Source organism: Rhinolophus sinicus, linkage group LG12 (genome assembly GCF_036562045.2).
Source record: "Rhinolophus sinicus isolate RSC01 linkage group LG12, ASM3656204v1, whole genome shotgun sequence".
In the NCBI taxonomy this organism is placed as follows: domain Eukaryota; kingdom Metazoa; phylum Chordata; class Mammalia; order Chiroptera; family Rhinolophidae; genus Rhinolophus; species Rhinolophus sinicus.
In genome coordinates this window covers 4,509,668-4,532,899 of record NC_133761.1, presented here as the reverse complement: position 1 = coordinate 4,532,899, position 23,232 = coordinate 4,509,668, and the positions used below count along the sequence as shown (strand labels likewise).

The window sequence follows — 23,232 nt, the reverse complement described above, 5'->3', positions numbered from 1 at the left end:
ACCACTGCATGCTGGGCTGAGCCTGTTTATTTCTTTTCCAGACCAGAAAAAGTGACTGGAGTCGCCCAGTGTCCCGCCCACCAGCCCCGCCCATTTCCCTCCTCCATAGATTCTGACCCTTTGCAGACCTGCCTTCAGGGAGCTGCTGGGTCGGTTTTCCTAACGATATTCCGTTGAATGATTACAGCTTTGGGGTAACCTCACTCAGGGGGACATGCTCTTTGAACATGGTCATGACCTCAAGCTAAAAGAGTCCAGTGCTAACGGTGATATCACGGCCATTAACAAATCAGTAAGAGGGGACTTCTGAGGACATTGCCCTGCATCTAAACCTGCAAATTAGGTCAGCCTCACCTCTGTGGTTCTTGTTAATATTCTGGAATCTCTAACATGCACTTTGCTTCACTAAACCCTAAGAAGTCATATATTCAGTCACTTATTCAGTTTATTCAGTTAGGATATATTAATGTTCTACAAGATTCTCACAGTTATAGACCAAAGAGAGGCAGAAGGGTGAACTAGAGCGGTCCAGTGACGTTGGTAGTTCCCTGATAGAGAGAGATCAAGCCCTCTTGGGCACACGGAGGCCATGCCTGGTGCCTGAGGGTCTCAGAAGAGGAACTGCAAAGCAGGCAAGATGAGTGGCAACTCAGAAGAGGAGGTTTCCAGGTGGCCTTGCAGATGGAGACAGGTGCCTGCGTAAAGGAAGTGAGGTTGGAACCCATACGATATGTTTGGGAATTTTAAGTCATTTCATGAGGATGGAGCATAGAATATGTAAGTTTCAAACACTGAGTGATAGAATTCAAGAGGCTGGTGAGGTGCATTAATGGGAGTGACGCCTTTGGAGTTGTGTGATGTGGTGTGGTAACCCTAGGGTAACGTCATGAGGCCAGCATGCTGAGGACCCTGGGTTTCTTCCTGGTGACAAAGGGAAATGAGACGCACTGTAGTGCAGAGGTTAGGACATAGCCTCAGGCACTGTACCCCCAGGGCGTGAATCCTTGTTCCACTACTGGGTGGCGTTGGACAAGGTACTTATCCCCTCTCTGCCTTGATTTCCTCATCTGAAAAATGGGAATAATGAAAGTGTCCACTTCATAGGGTTGTGGGGAGAATTTAATGAGTTGAATTAATGTAAAACACTTAGAATTGTGCTTTTCACCTAGTGTGGCTATATTATTATTACTCATGGGTTTTCAGAAGGAGAAGAAGGTGGATGGTCTTCCAGACAAAGATAGGTTAGAAAAGGATGGGGAAGGAAGCAGGGAGACCATTAATATGCAGTTGAAATAATCTGAGGGAGAGAAAATGAAGATCTAAAGTTTGATGGAGATAATAGGGACGGAGGAGAGGAGGGTATCAGTTAATGATGGCCTCATTAGCTGGGGTACCAACATACACCATCACCTCATTACTTGAAGTATTGCATTAGTCTGGGTTCTCCAGAGAAACTGAATCAATAGAATCAATGGGGAGAAGTGTATGTGGGGGGGGGGGGAGGAGAGAGAGAGAGACCATGAAGAATTGGTTGATGTGATTATGGAGGCTTCTCTCTGCTCTACCAGATAATCGGACAAAAGGGAAATATTCATTAACTGAGATGTCGAGTGTACTGACTGTTGAGGTGAATTTGAATATTTACTTATATCTTTGTAAGATGAGAATATTCCTGACAGCACTGTAATTAACCACTGAACTGCAGGGCAATGTTGAAAGAGACATGACTGTCGTCATTGCATAATCACTACCAAATCCCACAAACTCTTTCCGTCTTGTTTTTCCCAATGTGGGAAGTTAGAACTTTGGGCCAAGTGATATGTAAGATCTTCCCTGACTTCTCTATTTTTTAAATCTCAGTCTAAAAATATACAGCATGATTTCTGTGATTGGGCTCCATGTCGACTGTGCAGTGCCATTTACTTTCCTGTTTTTGGCAGGAGGAGTGGAGCTAGCCCTGCAAAAAAGCCAAGTGCCCTCCCTGGGGATGGGGCTTGGCAGGAAGAGCTGCAACAGTGAGCTGGTGGATCCCTGGTCAGGAGGGAGCAAGATGAGAAGAGATTCAGGACTGTCACATATGAATGATGGCACCGTAGCAAAGGTCCCCTTCTCTGGTCCCAGGGCTCTGAGTAGGCATGCCCTAGGAGTCCGGCTTTGTCTCAGAAGCACAGAGAGAAGAGGGCCAGGACTGGGGGCACGCCTCCAGTTGCAAAGCCATGATGAACAGTTATTTACTGAGAACCCACCAATGTCAAGAGCTGATCTGGGCTGGGAGGGTAGAGGTTATCTAAGGAACAGCCTGAGTTAGACCTGGGACCACCCTTTAAAGAATGGTCCTTATGGTAGTGTCAACCAAAGAGTGAACCAAAGTGGAGCTTTGGGAATCAATGCTAAGAACAGGGTATGTGGTAGAATGCTCCAAACTCTGAGTTCCAACTTGAAATACTAAAGTTATAGTGTTTGTGTGGCTATTGAAGTCTCACATTGTTGTCATGCTTAGTATCAATGTCTCGCGCTGCCCAGACCTACGTGAACATAGCTTGACCTTATTTGCCACTGGATATGTTTCCATAATAAGAAGGGAACTTTTACTCCTTCCCCCAAAAGGGGAAAACAGAAAATAAACAACCCAAGATTGAAGCAAAAGTAACTTAACTGATCAGTGATTCTGGGAAAAGAAACTGAGCATGCCCAACTCAGTCTCCTCTCCCCTCGTTCAAATCCCCTCCAGAGAGAGGGCAAATTTTCTCTTCATTCATGGAACAAGCTCCTCTGGGGTAGATTTTAGGGAGTAGGGAGGTGTTTTCATCAGGATGGGCTAGGATGTACTGCAATAACAAATGACCACAAAGCTTCAGTGGCTTACAAGTATGGAGATACTTCTCCATCGTGAGTCATCATCTGTTACACAGGGTCTTCACTCCTGGCCCCGGGTTCGTGGAGAGTCTCTTTCTGGAAGATTGCTGGTTTCTATGGACTGAATTCTATTCCCCCCAAATTCGTATATTGAAACCCTAACCCCATGAGATAATTAGGTTAAGATGAGGTCATGAGGGTGAAGCCCGCATCGTCGGATTTGTGCTCTTATAAGAAGAGACACCAGAGCGCTTTCTCGCTCTCTGGTTACCTGCCATGAGGACACAGCAAGAAGGTGGCTGTCTGCAAGCAAGGAAGACAGCGCTCACCCTACTGGCACCCTGATCTGGGGCGTCCTGCCTCCAGAAGTGTGAGAGTATAAATTTCTATTGGTTGAGACGCCCAGTCTATGGTATTTTGTTATGGCAGTCCAAGCAGACTAATACTCTGGTCTTGTGACAAAACCCGTCTGGTATTAGAACTTCTAATCACAAGTTTTACTTAGCACTTTTGCTTACATTTTCAATACTCCTAAAAGTAACAACTAAGCCTTCCAGAATCCTACTCCCTCCCTAGATTTTATCTTGTACAGAAGCTAATGAGCTCATTCCATAAAGCTGAAAGCAGTTGGCAGAGTCTTAACAATATGTACATAACATCTATATCTATAACCTATACCTATATCTCTATCATTATCTATGCATCTACGAGTATCTATCTATCTATCTATCTATCTATCTATCTATCTATCTATCTATCTATCTCAGAGTGGAGGCAGGACTGAGTTGGAAAAACCATGTCTGATTCCTGGCTCTACCACTTAGAAATGGACTTGAGACACTGAAAGAGAAAATTAAACAATGTAAAGGAGCCAACAGTAGCTGAGGAACTAATTCTTTACTATATTCTTCCATGTCCACTACCTCGTTGAATCCCCACAAGTACTCAAAGAGGTAGACACGGAATGTGTCCTTGGGCTGCTGGCTCTGGGGAACAATCCTGGCTCTGCAGGTCATTAGGCCCATCATTAACTTGGAAACAGTATGCTGTTTACCAGCAAGTGCCTTCCGCTCTCCGAGCCTTGGTTTCCTCACCTATAAACTACCACTCGTAAAATACTACTGCCCTAGACTCCCTGCAAGGCAGCTGCGAGCAAGACATTGAAGTTCGTGGACTCTGGAATCAGCCTGAGTGGGATCTCAGCTTCCCCACGTCCTGCCTGCTGGGCGTCAACCAAGTGATTTAACTTCTCTGTGTCTGTGTGCTCGTTGGTAAAATGCAGATAATATTAATCCCTACCTCAGGGTATTGTAAGATGGAAAGGAGTTGATTTAGGTAAAGTTGTTAGTACAGGGCCAGGCACAGGGTAACTCTGGCAAAATATTAGCCATGATTATTACTATTAAACTAAATAATAATAATAGCCTTATTATGACTATTATAGCATGCACAATAGACCTCGTTAGCCACCGAGCTGCAAGAACAGAGGTTTCTGAGCTGTCTTTGGCTTAAGCACACATGCTCGGATCAGTACACTAAAACTGGCACAGCGGATGTGTGAAACTTGAATATAGTCATTGTTGTTGGACAAACCCTTCTAGAAACACTGCTAGATCGGGCTCAGGAAGGCTGGACTTTCCTCTGCTCTGCCAGTTGTTTGCTGGGAGCCACAGGCAGTGATGTGCCCACTTCGAGCATCATCTAGACTGGGCATGTCCCTTCTTCTTACCTGGCAGGCGACTTAGGATCCAAGGGCTCCTGCAGGGATTAAATGAGGCAACAGAGCAGGTGCTTCATAAATGCCGGTGCCTCCCTCTGCACCAGGTGTATGCACAGAAGGTTCTGTGTAAACCAATAAAGCACCAGACGAGATGAATCGGAACGTCTCTTTCTCATGTAATCGCTTGGCTTCTGGAGACACCAGTGTGCTCTTGCAGCAGAGGCAGCTGTGGCTTTCTGAATAGCTGGAAATTTGGCTGTGGAGGCCACAGCAGGGCAGATGGGATAGGGAGCCATGAATTGACAAAGGCACGAAGGAGCTATTTAGCTGGGAGGGCGCTGGGCAGTGCAGGATCCAGGCTCGCCTTTTAACTTTGCCCAAAGGCTCCAGTGCCTGTGAGAGTCTTTGTAGGCCGACCGGAATAGCCAGGGCCTGGATAATGACGAAGGGCATTTTCAAAGCCCATTGACAAGGATGAATGAAGCAACCTTAAGCGTCATAGACACAAGGATGACCAGTGTTCTCGTGGCACTTAGAGATCAACCAGTCCAAGTGTTCATTCCAAAAACACCCCACAACTAGACCTGAAAGGTCATGTGACTCCCTCAAGGTCACACTGTCTCCTCACTCTTTTGTTCGTCCACAATGTACTGAGAATATGGTACATTCGAGGTCTGGGGCTGGGTGCTGGTAACAAGAAGGTGAACAAAACACTCTTTGTTCCTTGGGAGCTCCCCAAATAAGTAAAACCGGTGATGACAAGTGCACTTAGTGACCTTCAAATGTCTCCTGCCATTTGCATGTATGTCGAGTTGGCTCTGATGCACCTCGTCTTCCATAATATTTGATGGTCATGTTTTTCATGATTTGGGTGAGGACCAGTATGTGGGATAACGTCTACTCATCTGCAGATTTGCTCTTCAACTTGCTTGATGCCCCAGGAAGCTGGTCTGCAGAGGTCAAATGACACTCATTGGGTTCAGCCAATGGGATGCCCAATGAGACAGGGAGGAAGGGAAGTGGGATCTCTTGCTGTACCGTTAAACCCCCGTTGGGCTGTATCTTTTGAAGGAAGGCCAAGGGGGCCGTTTCCATAACAGTCTTCTTTCTGGAATCCCATAATCACTCTTTCCCTAATCCCTTCAGGCCTGTGGGTGGTTATATACCCATTGCTATTAGCCCACATGATTACTGCTCGGCTCACACAGCTGACACCCAGGGTAGGGCAACCAGCCTGGACAAGAGGGACCCAAGGCCGGGGGGGAGACATAGATGGGAAAGCGATGCCCATAGCTCTCCTCCCAGCTGAGGAGCACACAGACGCACACTTTATGGGTTTCTTCAGAGTACAGGAAGGAGCCCCCCAGAAGCACAGCCTGGCACATAGCATACAACGTACACAGCTCATTCGTGGTAGAACCCGGGCCACGGGTGGGGCTGAGAGGCAAGAGTCAGGGAGCAGAGTTGGGATCCAGCCAACTTCGGCCAGGTCTGAGGGTGGTGTGCGTAGTGCGTTCAGAGCATAGACAGGATGCCTGAGTGTCCATAGGATGGGAGTTGGGGCCCAGTGGTAGTGAGGGAGCCAAAAGGGCAGGGTGGTCCCAATGGTCAGTGAGCCAAAGACCCACAGTCTCCAGACCCTCTTGCTGCCGGCTGGGACCTGCTGAGGGGATCTACGTGTCACAGTGTTATGGTTGCCTGGCTGGCTGGCTCCTGTGTCCGAGGAAGGAGTTTCAGATTTCTCTCATTGGCATGCACAATTTGCTGTGAACTTAGCTCCTGATAAATACCTGTGTACCCCCATGTTGGAGTGACATCATGTCCCTCACTTTAAAAGTAAGGAAAATGTCTCATGGGGGAACTGTGAAGTACTTGGCACTGCCCTGGCACACAGTAGGTGCTCTGTGAAATTTCATTGTCTTTCCTTGTCTCCTTTCCCTATAGGTATCCAACAAAGAGGTGTTCGACTAAATTAAATTTAGTATACATATCTCATCTGCCTGGGAGCCTCCCTTCCTTTCTTCCTGTGAATTGTCTGTTGCCTGGCATGTATATTCTTCCACCTGGGGTTTTCAATTCAACTGTTAAATGGCCTTGTGGGAAACGAAGCTGCCTGGAAGAAACAGGAGAAGTTACAGCTGAGGTTCCACTTGCCCACCTCGGCTGCCCAGGAAGATGAGAAGATGGAGAAATAAAACATCTCTATTTTCTGAAAGGTACACACAGAGGAAGAAAAATAAAGTTGTCTGCAGCCTATCTATAATAATTTTCAATTTGAGTGAGGTGGTGACCTATAGCTGGCTAATATAATGGGAAAATTTGATTGTGCTGAATCTGAGAAAGAAGAGGCCCAGAATAGTTGTAAGTGGGTGGAGAAGGAGGGGGTTCTGCTTCTCGGGGCAGGTTGCTGACATCAGCGGCACAACTGAGGGAGTGATTGGAGTAACATAATACATTGTTACCACAGACCCGTAGTGGCAACGGGACAGAGCCCCAGAGGTGGCTTTGTAGAAGCAAATCACAAAACACGAAGGAAAAGGTAGGAAGACTAAGCCAGAATACAGCCTCGTGGTTAGGACTCGAACAGACCGGGTTTCAACTCCAACTCTGCCTCTTCCTCTCTGGGTGACCTTGAGCCAACTTTCTTACCTCTCTGAACCACACCTACCTCAGCTGGAAAATAGAGATTCTGAAGTCTACGTTGCAGAAATAGTTTGAGGTTAAATGTGACAGAGCAAGAAAGAAAACAGCTTATTGCCTGGAGCACAGAAAACGTTCAAAGAATCATCCATTTTAGAGTCTGTTTATCAGGGCAGCCTGGACTCTGTCTGGGAAAAAGGAGGTGTCAGGTGCCAACCACGCCGAGCTGGGCTGGTCTTAAGAGCCTATAGTTGCCAGGCAATTAAAGACCAGTTGGAGGCTGCACTATATGATGTTTATTGACAGACTTTTGTCTAGCTAGAAAAAGGTGAAGCAAGCTTTTTTTTTTTTTTTTTTTCGTTTTCTTTTTTTGTTTTCAGGCAGAGCGTATCAAATCTACCAGGCAAAGGGGAAGGAATCTTGGCTTGCCTGCCTTGTAGGCTGTATTTCCAAGCCCATCAGAAGCTAGACTTCAGTTAATTCAGCAGGGCTGCATTATGTATTAGAGAGAGCCTGGGTTTTGAGGTCAGAAAGGCACAGGTTTGAGTTGGGCTCACCGCCTTTCAGTTTTTAATTTAACACACATTCACTGAGACTGGCCTAGCTCGTGGCATGAGGGGAGTGGAAGATAGCGGGAGGGAGAGGGGACATACAGAGATTAATTAGAGTAGTCAATCTTTCCATGATGGTCAGTCTATCAGGGGAGGAAGATCCCTAAGCAAATGCATATAAAATGCTGTGCAAGTTCAGAGACGGAGGGATGTACAGGAGATTACAGAGCGTGCCAAGCCCAGCTTAAGATGCAATATTCTAGAAGGTTTCCTGAAAGAGATAATGCCTGAAAATAGTCTTAAGGGATGAAGAGGATTTGAAATTGGGGGTGGGACAATTTCAACAGTCAGAGGCTTTATCTTCTGGGCGCCTCATTTCCCTGAATATGAAATAGAGATCGCATCTATCTAATGGGGTCGCTATGGCCATGGACGCTCCACTGCGTCAGAATTCCGTTTCTCTGAACGTCAGCAGCTGTGAGCATTAACTGAGAGAGACTTCGATAATTTGATAGATAAAAAATTGTGCTGTTGTTATATGAGTGCACTTTTTATAATGAGAGCAGTTGAATATTTTTCATGTAATTAGCCATTTGTATTTTTGCTTTGTGACATTCCCACTTTGGCCTGGGCACCTAAAAGTTCGAGCTCTAGAAGACAAGGCAGTGCCTGGGAGAGTGATTCATACGCTAGAATAAATGCGATGGAAGAGCATCAACCGTGGTACATGTAGATGGTGAGAAGGTTCACACACTCGGCCATGACATGGAGCTGTGCTTCTGTGAAGCATCACAAATTCCTTTATTAGGGCAGAATTTGGGGCTTGTTTCCCCCTTCACTATAGAGACAATCTTTTAACTCTGATTATTACATGCTCACTCCTTAATGATCTGCTCATGTCTCCGAGTGCACGTCTTGCTGTGGCCCTGGAGACGCAAAGATGGAAGAGGCACCGCCTCTGCCTCAAGGACCATATTGTGGTAGAGAAGGTGGATAGACGGGCAGATCTTTTTAAGGTGGTATTTTGTCTGCAAAGGGGTGCAGGACGGGGCCACGGGCTGCTCATTCGTTCATTCAACAAATATTTACCAATCACTTAGAATGTGGCAGGCTTTATTCTAGACTATGGGTCAGCCCAGCATTTTATAAAAATGGCCAGAAAGTAAATATTTTAGGCTTTGCAGGATAAGAGGCAAAACCAAAAGTATTACATGCAGGTACTGCATAACAAGAGAAAAAATACATTTCTAAAAATTTTTAATTGATGAAATTTAAAAATAATACTTGAATTCATTTAAAAAACAAAACAAAACAGGTCTGCTAATAAGAAGAATGGAATTCCATTTCTGAGGGAGTCTGATTATGGCTCATTTTCTCCAACATTCTTCCCTTCTTTATGTGGGTCTGAATTTCTGACCTATATCAATTTCCTTCTCCCTGAAGAACTTATTTTAACATTTCCTCTCGGGTAGAGCCACTGGTCATGAATTCCTGCTTTTGTTTGCCTGAGGAAGTCTTTCTTCTACTTTTGAAGGATAATTTTGCTTCATATTGAATTCTACGTTGGTATTATTGTTTCTCCTTTAAAAATTTTAAATATTTTTCTTGCTAATATGGTCTCTGATGATAAATATGCTGTAATTCCGATCCTTGTTTCTGAACAGGTAAAGTATTTGCCCACCCACACCCCTTGGCTTTTTTCAAGCATTTTCTTTTTTTCTGCAGTTGGAATAGATAGGTTAATTTTTTTTTTTTTTTTTTTTTTTTTGGTATTTTTGTGCTTGGTGTTCTCTGAGCTTCCTGGACCTGTGGTTGGGTGCATGTAATTAATTTTGCAAAGTCCTTGTCCCTATTGCTTTAAATATTTCTTCCACTCTTTTCTTTCTTTTCCTTATGTTATCCCAATTATACACGTGTTACATTGGTTTAAATTGTCCCAGAGTTCTTGTATGTTTTGTTCTGTTTTTACTTCTTTCTATTTTTCTCTTTGCATTTCAACTCGGGAAGTTTCTATTGACCTATTTTCAAGATCTTTGACTCTTTCCTCATCCATGTCCAGTCTATTGAGGAATCCAAGAAATACATTATTAATTTTACTAGTGTTTTTGACTTCTAGCACTTCCTTTTGAAACTTCCGTGGAATTTCCATCTTTCTGCTTACATTACCCATCTGTGTTTGCACATTGTCTACTTTTTTTCTCATTAGAGCCCTTAATGTATTAATCATAGCTATTTTAAATTTCCTGTCTGATAATCCCAACATCTGTGTCGTAGCCGAACCTATTTCTCATGCTTGCTTTGTCTCTTCAGACTATTTTTTCCTGCCTTCTACTTAGCCTGCCTTATATTTAGTTGAAAGCTAGCCATGATGTATGTATCATGTAATAGGAGCTGAGGTCAACAGGACTTAAGTACAAGGTTTTATGTTACTCTTGCCAGGAGTTGTGCTATGTTTAATGTTCGTTGTACGTGGAGGTGCCAGAGGCTTTGCTTTCTGCCGCTGTCCTCATGTTTGTGTCCTTACGGACTCTGGGTTCCCTAAGTCCACAGGGACAGTCTGTCTCTTTCAGCTATGATCTACTGTCATCACACCACCGCCCTGTTGATATGATGGGAAGGTGAGGGGCAGGGGAGAATCCTACAATTTATGAGTAGATCTCAATCTTTCAGTGGGCCTGTGTCTCTGGGCTGTGACAGCCCCACGTGTTTCTTAGCCCTTTCCCCCTTAAGTGGGACAGGAAGGCGAGAGGGGCCTGAGTGGGAGAGATGCTTTCCTCTGAGTTAGGTTGGAGCTCTGGTAACAGCTTTTCCCCCCCGAGTGCAGGGCTTTGTTGTAGATAAGGGACTGGGGCATTTCATGGGGATTACTCTTCCCTTCCCCCTGCCAGACCACCAGGTGACATTTCTTAGTTCTTACCATGAGACCCAATGGAGTTTCTGGAGATAGGACCCACAGAAGCGTGGGGACCTCCCTAAGCCCCTAAGTCTCATTCAGCCTCCAGTAATTCATCCAAGTCATCATTTCAGGGTTCCTACCCATCTATGGCTTCAGCCGCTTCTGCTGCAAGTAAGCATATCTGAGCTGGGACTCTCCAGAATTGGGGTGGTAGTTTCCCTGTGACCTCAGTTCTCTAATGGGTCTAAGAGTAATCACTAATTGCCACAGTCCTGCTTTTTCTTGCTGTAAGGAGAGCAGTGACAATTTCTAAGCTCTATCGGAAACTGGCTTACATGCTGAAGCCCAGGTGTGCTGTTTGTACAATGGAACACTACTCAGCAGTAAAAAATAATGAACTAATACACTCAACTTTAAGACACATGCTGAGCAAAATACGACTGCCGCTGAAGAGGACATACTGTATGATTCTACTTATCTGAACTTTACTGACAGGCAGACTAGTCTAGCATGGTGGAAACCAGCAGAGTGGTGGCCACTTCCCCCGTAATGTGAAAGCTGACATGAAGGTCCCTTATTCTCAGGGTCAGTGAATCACGTACAATAAAACATACAGCAGGTGCTGCTCTAATGGAGGCCTGCGTCCATAGCAAGTCACGCCGCTTTGTAGATGGCCCAGGACTCTGAGAAACTGTGAACGGAGGACAGCGAGGCTCCGGTCCCCAGGGAAGTGTCCCCAGGGAAGGTTATGTGGAGCAGTGGAGCACATCTGCACGTGGCTGGAGCTGTGTGGGGAGGAGGGGCACTGACCTGCCAGCTCTGAGGTCGGAATCAGATTCACGTCAAGTCCTGTCCCACGCAGGAGTCCCTGCCTAACACAGGGATGGTTATGTAAGAGCAGAATGTGACTTTATGTCCGTCATTGTCAACGATGAACTTTGCCTGGGAATATTAACTAATGGTAATAAGTCTATATTATAATTCATAACAAATCGTAGATACATAGATCAGAGATAGATAGACAGGTAGAGAATGAGGGTGAGGGAGCAAGTGAAATCTTTTTCACTGTTGGAGTGCAATCAAACATGATCAAATAAATGAGGAGACTATTGCTATAGCGAGTGGATTGGAGAGGTGTTAAGACTTGAAGGGGGGGCAGTTTATCCAGGCAAGGCATTTGAAATGGGTGGAGTTTCAAAAACTGTTAAGGAGTTTGACGGCAAATTGCAGAAACACGTGACAAACTCGGCTGTTCTGTAGAAACCAGGCTGTGAGTCTGGACAGAGGGTACAGACTAAGGCAAAATCCTCATGTGTGAGCAGATGGAGGGTTAGCTGATTGCAAATGGAATTTGTATGTTAAGAGTGATCAGCGAGGATCCTTTGGATGTTCAAGGTCAAAGGCATGACCCAAGATTCTGGGGAGGATGGGGAGGAGGTCTCAGTAGTCCCACCGGTCCCACTGGAATTGAAGAGGGCCATTTCAGGGGGTCACCTCCCCCTCACAGTGACAGCGCTGATGTGGGTTATGTTGCTTCCTCTGGTTAGCTTCCAGGGGAAAAGGAGATGGCAACATCAAGTTTGGGGGGGGGAGTTTATTTTGTAGGAAAATATGAGCAGCAGAAGGGGGTGTGCTATAAAATGAACAGGAAGAGGTGAAACTGGGGAGCCCAGGCTTCAACAAGAGGAGGCCGGCACAGTAAGCAAAGAAATGGGCAAGAAGCAGAACTGACTTAGCAGAACTAACTAACTAACTGGTAAAAACAAGAGAACATCCAAGTGTAGAATAGTTACGGGCAAAGCAAGGAAGAGAAGCCATCTATGGAAAGAAGAGCATCTCCGTGATATGTTGCAAGGGTATGAATGATGAATTAGTGGAACCTACTGAAGGGCTGATTCATGGAGGCGAGATGGGAGGATGCACACAGAGACGTGAGGAGAAAGTCTGAGATCACGAGATGGCAGAGATCAGATCGCGTATTGCATTGCATGGTCCTCTCTATGTCCTGTCAAAGGATGAACCGCAGCTAGTCTTCAACAAGGATTGACTAGGAATACAACTCAATTTAGCGGCTATTCATCGATTGCCTCCTAGACACAGTGCATTATTAGAGCGGTGGGAGCTGAGGGGATGAATGGATCATGCCTCTGCTCTCTATGCGCCCATGGCTTAACCAGGGGACACATGTAAACAACTGACTATGTATAACACACCAGGAGATAAAACCCAAAGAGCTCATAGAGAGAGTAACAGCCCACCGTGAGCAACCCTGCAGGAGGAAATCTTTAACTCTTCCTGGGCACCTTAGGGAGCCTCCCAGAAGGAGCTGTCGTTTGCCGCATGTTAGGAAGCTTGTGTCTGGGCAGAAGGGAGTGGATGGAATCTGGGCAGAGGGAACAACAGGAACAGAGGCTGGAAGGCAGGAAGCTGCAGGGGTGTGCTCAGAACACACTGGTGGGTTTTTTGCCTGTTTCACCCTCAAGGCCAGGGAAGGTGGCTTTGCTGATTGCCCTCCCCAGTGACAGCGTCTTCCCTCTGCCTCACCCCTCGTTTTCTTCCATAAGGCACTGCTCCTGTGGCAGCCCTTACAGCACAGTTTTAAGATTCTCTGTTGACTTTGTCAGCTCCTCACTCAGAATTTTTGGTTCTTGGCCAGGGACCAGGTTCCTCTCATCCCCTTATCCTCTAACCGGCCTGGTTCCTGGCACACAGCTGGTGCTCAAGGAGTCTGAGGACCACAAAAGGCAGCAGAGGCGTTTATCTTGCATTCATGCAGTAGGCAGTGGTAAGCCATCGAACGTTTGGCCTATTTCCTAAAGATATGACCAGGAGGATTTGGTACCAGGCACTTACAAGGAAATGGAGGCGGTGTGGGACCAGTTGTGTAGAAAAGAGAGTGGCGATGGGGTAGGCATAGTGGGAAAGAGGGTGTCATCATGGCAGCTGCACACGCGACGCTAATACTGCTGGTCTGGGGACTGATGAGATGGTCACATCACTTATAACTACTATTAAGCATAGAAAAGTCACGGAAGTGAGTCAGTTTGAGGATAGAATGAAGAGCTTTGTTTGGATTTACTGATTAGCATAAGCTGAAGTAAGTTTACCTTAATAATTGGTGATCTTTCTTTTTCAACACGACTGAGCACATCCTAAGTCATGAACGGCATATTGGTATCTTTTTTCCATTACTCAATGTCAGAAATGCTTGACTTTCACAAGAAGCTATTTTGCTTTCTGGGTCCCTCCCCGTCTGGATGGTACAGTGCTAACATCCAAACACTCACCTCCAACCAGAAGCATCCCACACCTCCATCTTCAGTATTCCCATCACACGTTGTGTCTGCACCCTTGTGTTGCGATGGCCTGGAAGGGGAAGGAAAGGATTATTTGGTGAAATGTTTGTTTCACAGTAGCAAACTGAGGCTCTGACTTTTTAATGACTTGCCTAAAATCCCACAGGTTGTCGGTGGCAGCATAAAGATGAAAGTGTACAGACCCAGTCATTCAAACCTTCGTCAATCCAATGGATCTTCACTAAATGATGGTGACAGTGGTGTTCCATTAAATAAACTCTAATGAGTAATTATTCCATGTGTCACATACCATCAGGAAGTAGGCTCCATGCAGACATGTTTGAATATGAGAGATTATTAATACATGTGTTAATCACATTATGTGCAAGGAGAAAGTAAAGGAGAACCGGCATTTTTAACCACGTGTTTTCTATCTGACATTGTTAGGAAAGTTACAGGCATCATGTTATTCAAACAACTGCCCTGTGAATTAGACATTATTCCCATTTCTAGATGAAGTAAATGCTTAGAAATGGTAATTAACTTCCCCTAAGGCAAACACTAGCATGAAGGGGACACACTCAGGCCCATCAGATCCCCAAAGCCCCTCTCTCTCAGATCACAGCTTCTTTGACAGGCCACTCAGGTGTTAAATAATATCCTTCCTCACAAGAGTCCTACAGAAGTCTTGAAGAGCAGTTGTTGGCTCAGACAGGTGCGAGCTTTGTTTTCAGGCCTGCCCCATCATCTGCTGGTTTCCCATGATACATTCTGAAGATATGAATGCCACATGGCTTCTGTCAGTCACGGGCTGATGCCCCAAGAGTTCGACATTCTTCTTCTTCCTCTGAAGTTATGCAAAGAGCAAATGCTAAGATTTGTGGCTGCACCTTCTATGTCTAAAGGCTCTGTGTCTGTTCCCACTTATGACACCCCAGTTCTATATCCAGGTGGAGAGGCGGTGCCTTCAGCCGCTGCCTATATCAAAGCCACCGTCCCTCCTCTGAGCTGGTGAAGTGGGAAGCGTTCTCCAATGCCCCTGGCTTTTGAGGCAAGAGAAGTGCTCTCAGCAGGGCCACCCATTCTTGCCCCGTTATCCAAATGTTCCTCCCCACGATGTCCATTAGGATCACCTTCTCCCTAGCACATCCCAAGTGCTACGTTTGAGATTTATATGTGGGTTTTTCAAAGCACTTCAGGTATATGCATTTCTGCCAGAAAGTAGCAAATGATTTAAGGAGCGTGAAATTAGTTTATAAATGGGAGGGTATCGAGTTGCTATTGCTCTTGAGAACGAGGAGTCTGCTCATTTACGTTTTCTCCAATGTGTTCTATAAGAATTCACTGCTGGGTAAAGTTATGTTTCATTGAGGCTTCCAATGTACTTAAGGAAGGGGGCTGGCTAGTGAAATGAGGGATGATGAATTCATATTCACAGAAAGGCGGGGTTGACCCAGGAAAGGGTACTAGATGCTTCTGAATCGAGACTATAAATGCCAGCATTTGATCGCTAAGACTTGTGGTCAGCTTCGGCAGTGTGATATAAGAGACCCCAATGCAATAAAAGGAAAGAATATTGTAGCCCTTTGGTCACCAGAAGTTAACAGTGGAGCATGACACGGGCTGGGACGGTGCAGGAACAGACAGCAGCAGTCACCTGCTGAAACTGAACAGACCGGACCCCTGTCTGCTTTTTCTCCACAGCAACAGAAATCGACCTAGAGCAGCATGACAGCGCTTCAGGTAGAGGCATCCTAGAAACCACTCAATTTGCTTGTTTGCCACTGGTGTCTCACTGACTCTTCAGGTTCCCAAGAGGTGACATGGGGATAAAAGAGATGCAGACAGAAGCGGCTTCAAGTGTCACTATCTATCAACTGAGCATGTGACTCCCATCTATTCTATATACTGTGCTCCCAAGTAAGGTTTTGCTTCATCTAAAAAATGGTTTCTACTTCCAAAGACATATTGAACACTACTGATTCTGTCTGAAATGTCCAGAATAGCTTGAAACTTTACAGACACGTCCTGAACCTACAAAGGATGCTAAAACACCGATCAGAGGTGTGCCAGAGTGAGAGGGTCTGCCTTACGTCAGGTTTGCTCAGAAACTCAAACCAAGGATCTGAATTGGGAAGCAAGCCAGGGAGCAGAAGACAAGCAAGTCTTGCCTTGTCATAAGGTCAGGTGAGCACATCAGCAGCCCACGTTCTATGGAAATGGTACAGTTGGAATCAAGACTGCATGTGCAGAGAGGACAAAAGGAAGTTACTGAAGAAGTGGCCCAGACTAAAATCACTTGTTCTTCTGTCCCAACACATTCCCCCAGCTCACGCCTATGGTTTCATTCATGGGGGGTTCCTACCACCAGTGGACAGAGGAGAAACCTACTCTGGCAGACTTCATAGATGGGGGAGATCCATATGTTGGTGGCGTTTGGAGACAGACATTGGAAATGATTTCAAAGTGGCCCTGAAAGAGAGTAGTGAGGAAAACCAGCCAGGAGGCCAGGTTGCGCACAGCATGTACAATTGATGGGGAAGGGAACGCGGCCTGAGTTAGAGGACTGTGTGGAATCTCAGTGAAGGAGAACGGTTGGGCTGGTTGACCAGAGGCCTAAGAGGAGGCTGATTAGAACATCAGGGACAGAGACATTTGGGAAAGAGGCCGATGATGAAGCCATGGGTGTGGGTACACTGTTTGCTCTTCTTTTATTCACTTGGTTGCATCCACCACAGAAGTGACACTCGACCTCCACGTGGACGAGAGATGTCAGCTCTGTCTTCTGCCCTCAGCTAGCCCAGCGCCCAGTGCTATGAAATGAGCCTTAGAACCACGCCGATGCGCGGGCCTGACGCCATGGGCTCCCTCCCACCCCCACCCACCCCCCGCCAAGTCTTATTTGGGTCTGTAACTGACAAATCGGATCTGTCAACTGCAGAGGCCAACACTGAGCTCTGGCAATGACAGCCCCCATGAGGAAAACCATCAGCCACTTGGTGGTCAGAGTCCTCACACTCTGCAGGGGACAGTGATTTGTCATTACTGGAACTCACACTTATGCGTTTGCCTTCCTGCCCTCTGTGTCTCTGCCAAAGCCGCCATAAGCTTACCGAGGCCCACACAATCAGCCTCATCTATGAGACCACGGGACATTTTTGGAGGGGCCCCGGTAGGCACAGCGCCATCATGCCCGCTGGCCCTAACATCCCAGAATGAGCCAGCCTGGTGAAGTGATGGAGTGTCTCATGAATGCTCACTCAGAGATGACTGCTCACCCTGAGGTCGGCTTTGCTCTCCTGGGATGCAGACAGGGAATAAAGCTCTCGGAGCCACTAACGGCTACCTCGCAGTAATACCAGTCTGCTTGCTTATGTGATGTTCTCCACCACCTCCAGGCAGTCAGTGTGAAGGGGCTGATAGAACAACCCTCGGAACGAACCCAGGTGAAGATAGGCTGGCATCACGTGCATCGTGCACTGTGCCCTGGACCGCAGAAACCTGAGCTATGTGATCATTTGCTTTCCTTTCGCACACATCCGTATTTGTGGTTGTTACAAATAGCACTTGGATCAACTGTAAAATATACCCCCCACCCTGCTCAGTTCTTGCACACCCACCCCCGCTCTATACTCAGGCCCCCCAGATTCGCTCCTACGGAACGTCTCAGCGGAGATGGCAGTTTAATGCATGCGAGTAGGCGTGTGTATGCAGGTGGAAATCAGGTGCTGGCCCTCTGTACCTGTGCACAGCACGGCATCGGAAGGCTGTGTCACCTGTGAGGAGGGTACGAGGGGGCCGTGTGGTGTCATGGAGTGACCTCCCATCCGAGCACGAGCGACTCCTCGTGCAGCTGTGGGCGGCTGCCCTAGCCACCCCGACACCTGTCCCCTCACCTGCACAGCAGGAGCACTGACTGATGTGATCCCTGACGGGCCGTGAGCCCTCGCTTCCTCTGCCCTTAGGGTACAGAGGGTACCATTCACCTCCCACTCAGACTCCGGCTTGCTATGCATCACGCTCTGTACAAAAGGCATCTGATGCTTTCCAATGTATGAGGCGCAGTGCTGGGCACCGCAAATAAGACAGGGGATGGGAAAGAACCACCCTGTACCGAGACTTCACGTCTCTTAGTTCATTTAATCCTCCAACAGTTTGCAAGGCCACAACTATCCTCACACTCCTGCTACGGCCGGTGTCACCAGCTTGGGGCAGAAACACATTGGTGTCTTACATTTTTTGAGTTATTCCTCCAGGATCTATCAATCCTGGCTTGCAGAAACCCCGCTGTCTTCTTCTGGAGGTCTCCCTGTGCCCCAATTGCTAAGTGTTTAATTCACAAAGCACATTTTATTTTGTCTTCAGCACATCCCTGATGGTTAAGTGCCCAAGGAAGAGGACATTGAATTCTTTTCTTTTTTTGAAATACGGACACTTTGGGGCCACTGATAACATTTGCTTCCTGTGCTTGGGGAACATTCATTACCTTTTGCAAAATTACCACTGAGGTTCTTTGGTTACATTTAGTGAATAAAATACACCTCCCATTGTTCTGCTGAACTAAGCATTGGGCTCTTTGATGGAAGTTAAGTGTATTTTTCTCCTGACCTGGCCCTTGAATAATCACTCCTCTGAAATGTAGATTGACACTCAACTCTTGGTGCTTTCGACAGGTGCTATTTAAGATTCAACAACTTGCAGCTCAAGAAAGAAATCAGCCACACGCCTGTCCTGGCAATCGGACTTCATCCTGCGGCTAAAAGAGAGGGGCTGTTTCCTGAAAGAAGGGGTGTTCCTGCTTTCTCCCATTCTGGGTGTGAAGCCAGTGTATGCTGGATGTGGGCAGAAGCGAGAATGGTCTTCCTGTGCAGTGAGGAATGCCTGCCTGGTCCCAGAAGATGGAGTGGCTGGGGACATCTGCTCGGTGAATGTTGGATACGTCCTCCACCAGGAAGCCCGCCAGGTAGAAATGAAATCCCGAAGGCCAGTTAACAGTCGTGAGGCCCACGACCAACCTTGGGAGCAACCTACTCCACTCTTGGTTTTATTCTTTCTTATTCTTCCTGCATGGAGTACATTTTGCTATGCCCCACACAATCCGGAGGTAGCTGGGCGCATTAAGGGAGAAGGTTGTGTGCAAGCTTAGAACAAACCGTGACGCTTTCTGTAGAAGAAATTTTGAAGCAATGGCGACTTGGAGCGTGGGTGGCTGGAGAAACATCTGCACCCAGAGAGGGTTAATAGAGCCGATAAACAATGTTTGGAGAGTCACAGAAATTATGGGGAGAGAAAAATCCCAGGAGAAAGACTGGGTGTTCTGAGGATCTATAGTCAAGAGGGCGGGTTTTTTTCTAATTTACGTATTAGAGGAAATACGTTTTTCATCTCTTCCCCAAGAAAGTGAAATTGAACCAACCAATATTATTGTTGAGTTAGGAATAACAACAAAGCTTATTATATACCATATATTGTGTTTTACATTTATCAGCTTATTTAATCATCATACCAATCCTGTGGGGAAACTGAGACACAGAGAAATGAAATGATTTGCTGAGACTGCAAGTGATCCAGTGGGAATCAATTCTATGTGCAAGCATTTCCTCCTTTTACAGGCGAGGCATCTGCGTCTGCGTCCCAGCCTGTTCGATGAATTACCGGGTGGGGTGGGGTTCAGGGTGGGTTGTGCCTTCACACAGTGTCCTTCATCCCTTGTCCTGATGAAAGACAGGTGACATCAGGTCCTCTGATTCCATCCTATGTCTGCTCACTGTTAGTTTTCTGTTTTGTCCACATGTCCTGGTCCCTGTGGCCTGTTCAATCCATGGGATTCACACACATGCATAGACACATACATGTCTCTGCATCTGCACACACACTCACACATATTAACAAATACACACATGCAGATGCACTCACCACACACATGCATGGTCCCCCACACGTACACACATGATACACACATACATGCCCTCATAAACATGCACACGTGTGTTCACACACAACATACATGTACTCACATGTGCTCCCCACACATATACACAGTGCCCCACATACATGTACACAAACACACACATACACACATGTACATATATGATGTGCATACACCCACACATGCATGGACAACCATGCCCACACACATACACATGCACACACATTTCCTTTCATTGCTGAAATGTCCCTACTCAGTGATGGGGAAGATAGACTGATTTGCACTGTGGCGATTTTGTTGGTTTTAGAGGATTTGAAAGGTTTGAAAGGATATTATTGGTGACAAACTGACATTTAAAAAATGTCAAGTCCCTCTCCACGGACACTCCTCCCCTAATAGAGCCGTGCAGTTTCCGTAAACGCCGCAGTGCCTCCCACACACAGGCGCCCGTCCTGCTCCAGACATTTCAAAAGGCTGAGAGGGGCGGCGCCTCCCACAGAGACAATACCCCAGTGACAGAGCTGTCACGTAAATTATATGGAATCTGAAGATGGGCACCGGGAGTGACTTTATTACTCAGAGATAAAAAATCTCCAGATGAGTTGTGGGATGGGCTGGCGTCGGGAACAGGCACACGGATTTGGACCTCGGCTCTTGGCTGGCTGTGCGGCCTCTGAGTCTCTGACCTTGTTTCCTTGTCTGAGACACATGGAGTCAGAATCCTACTTTCTGTGGATGGTGTGAAGGTTGGCAGTGCTGACTGTTGGGTCTAACCCAGTGCAGAGAATGCAGCCAGAGTTAGAAAAGAAAAGACAGCCACAGTTACTATTATCTCTGCTTTTAGAACCTGAATAAAACGATAAACAGGCTCACGGGCAATGATTTGCCGAGTCTCTCAGGACTGAGGGAAGCTCCTGTGATCTCACGAATGCCCTCCGCATGCAGCCTTTCCAGCTTTCACTCCAACCAGTATTCACTGAGCACATCCGATACCCACAGACTGTGTGAGTCCCGTCTTCCTAGCAACGTGGAGGGAGCAACCGATGTCGCGTTTTGCATGAGGAGACTCAGTCCTCTGGTCTTCTGCGTCTCTCCCTGGTGCTGGATGCCCCATGGGAGTCCTCCCAGGAACACGGGAACTTGGTTGGAATTCCACATATCCCTGGGTAGTGGAGGAAGAATTTGGGGCATAGGAATCACACATAGTTTGAGTTTGAGCAGAGGTTCTCAACCCTGGCTGTACAGAAGGATCACGTGGGGAGTCTTTAAAACTCCCAAATGCCACACCCCAGGCAAATCCTGTCCGAATTCCTGGGGATGGCACCAGGGAGGCAGGGTTCGTAAAGCTCCTGATGATTCCCACATGCCCAAGCTTCAGGACCGTGGTTGTGGGACCCCTGCCGATTCCACCCGCCAGCATCAATGCTCCACTCTGCTATGCCAGTGTTCACCAGCTTGCGTGGCCATGAGGAACGCCTAAGATATTTGTCAAAAACACTGTGTTTTTCCTTCCGGGGATATGATGCTTTCCACCTGGGCTGGCACCTGAGACTGTGATTTAAGGCTTGACATTCAGATGATTCTTACATTGTGTCAAATTGGGAAACTCAACCTTTACCTGAAGGCTTTGACTCCATTTTAAAGCAAATACTCCTGCAGGCAATGGTGACTTGCTTTTACTGACAGTGTACTTAGTGGTTTAAATAATAGGATCATGGATGGTCTTTTCTAGAAAGAGTCTGGGGATCACCTCATCCTACAGTCTTATTGTATACGTGAGGAAACTGAGGCTCAGAAGGAAGTGGTCACATGTCACATTAACTCTCGAGGAGCAGGAGAAGCCACGCTTCTTCTCCCCTTTGGTTCTCCCTCCTGTGAGGCAGGACCGGCCCTGCAAACTCAAAATCACCGAGCAGCAGAGCGGTCAGCATTTCCGAGCAGGCAGCCCAAATTGCTTTCCCTTTAATATATCCTTGTGACAAGGTGGTTGGTGCTAAACAAGGTCCCTGGAGAAGCATAAAGCAGCGTTCCCCCCAGGGCCACACCTGCTGGACGAGGCTAATCCATTTTGGCGGACAGCTACCCTCTGCTCAGGCACCTGAAAACCTTCATCTTCATTATTAACTCATTAATCACCATAACCAGCAGTGGCAACGTGAAGACCCAAGGAAAGACAGCCAGGTAGGGCAATGCTCCCACACACTTTCATAAATTTGCTTTTCAGGCGGTCTCATGGCTAATTGTTAGGACTGGAGCTTAGAGACTGTCTGCCCTGAGGCCATGTGGAAGGATCCAAGGTGCTCAATGAGGAAGGAAAGTTCTGGATGCTTCATGCCTTTAGATGGAGGAAGAATGAGGCAGGGGGAGATGGAATGCAGGTGTGAGGGCCCTGGGCGAGGGGCAGGATGATTATTCTCTGATTAAATCGGCAATAAAGAGTTCAAGTGTGAGATCTGATGCTTCTTGCTTTGTGACCATGGGAAAGTCACGTCCCATCTCTGGACCTTAGTTCCTCATTTCGAAAAACTGGTCTATTATATATACCTTCCGGCAGTTACTCGTGAGGATGAATCAGCCAGTGAGGTGAAAGCACTGAGCGTTTGTCTTACCCTCAAAGGGTGGTCACCTGGCTAGACCAAGGTGGGCCCACGCCATGCAGACTTACTACTTGGTACCCTACAAGCTGACATTTATTGAATAAATGCTTAACAGTCATTAAGCAATGGTGTTGCTCAATAATAATAATTATTAAACGGTATCAGGAAAAGGCTGACCCTTGCACCAAGGAGGAAAGGTGCAGAAAGAGGCCCATTACCCGGTGAGCAAGCAGGTTCACCGGCTCGGCCAGTGACAACTCAGCCCCCCCTGACTCGCTCTAATGCTCCAGAACAAGTTCTATGGGGACACAGGAAGACCATTTAGTGGTCATCGGGTTTCAAGCTCCCTGGGGCGGGTTCACTCTCCATCGGTCCCTTAAATGTCTTATCAAAATACTTCTTCCCCTTTTGATCAACCACATTTTGTCTAAGTTATGTTTCCCGTGATAGTTACTGCCCTGCAGACTGTTACCAGGCACTGACTGGCTGGCCCAACTCGTAATAAGACCCCGGGCACTGCATAAGGGTAGTTCTCTGTCCTCTTCACTTGCATTCTATAAACTGAGGCGCTCAGACATGCAGCCCCTCACCGGGCCACAGACAGGGCCTTATTCCCCTTCACTGTGTTCACCTTCATAGCACCACCACCCAGTCCTCTGGGAGGAATGGTGAGCATCCTTGAAAACCCAACCCAGACATTTTCCCTGCGAGTTTCTCAGCTCTCCCGCCCCATCACCGTGGAGGCTG

General features: G+C 46.9%; 2 long non-coding RNA genes across 3 annotated transcripts in view; one reads left to right on the top strand and one right to left on the bottom strand.

The window, feature by feature from the left end:
* Positions 1-23,232, bottom strand: part of LOC141567838 (uncharacterized) — a 190,805-nt gene that overhangs the window by 15,037 nt on the left and 152,536 nt on the right. The window contains exon 4 of the long non-coding RNA XR_012490706.1: positions 13,951-14,029. This is a non-coding gene — a long non-coding RNA (uncharacterized LOC141567838). The remainder of the gene's footprint in view (positions 1-13,950; positions 14,030-23,232) is intronic.
* On the top strand, positions 515-22,541 carry LOC141567837 (uncharacterized). 2 transcript variants are annotated; one of them, XR_012490704.1, is made up of 3 exons: positions 515-777; positions 6,521-6,792; positions 18,633-22,541. It is a non-coding gene; the product is annotated as an uncharacterized LOC141567837 (long non-coding RNA). The 2 variants fall into 2 exon arrangements; XR_012490705.1 differs by lacking the exon at positions 18,633-22,541 and adding an exon at positions 9,240-9,331.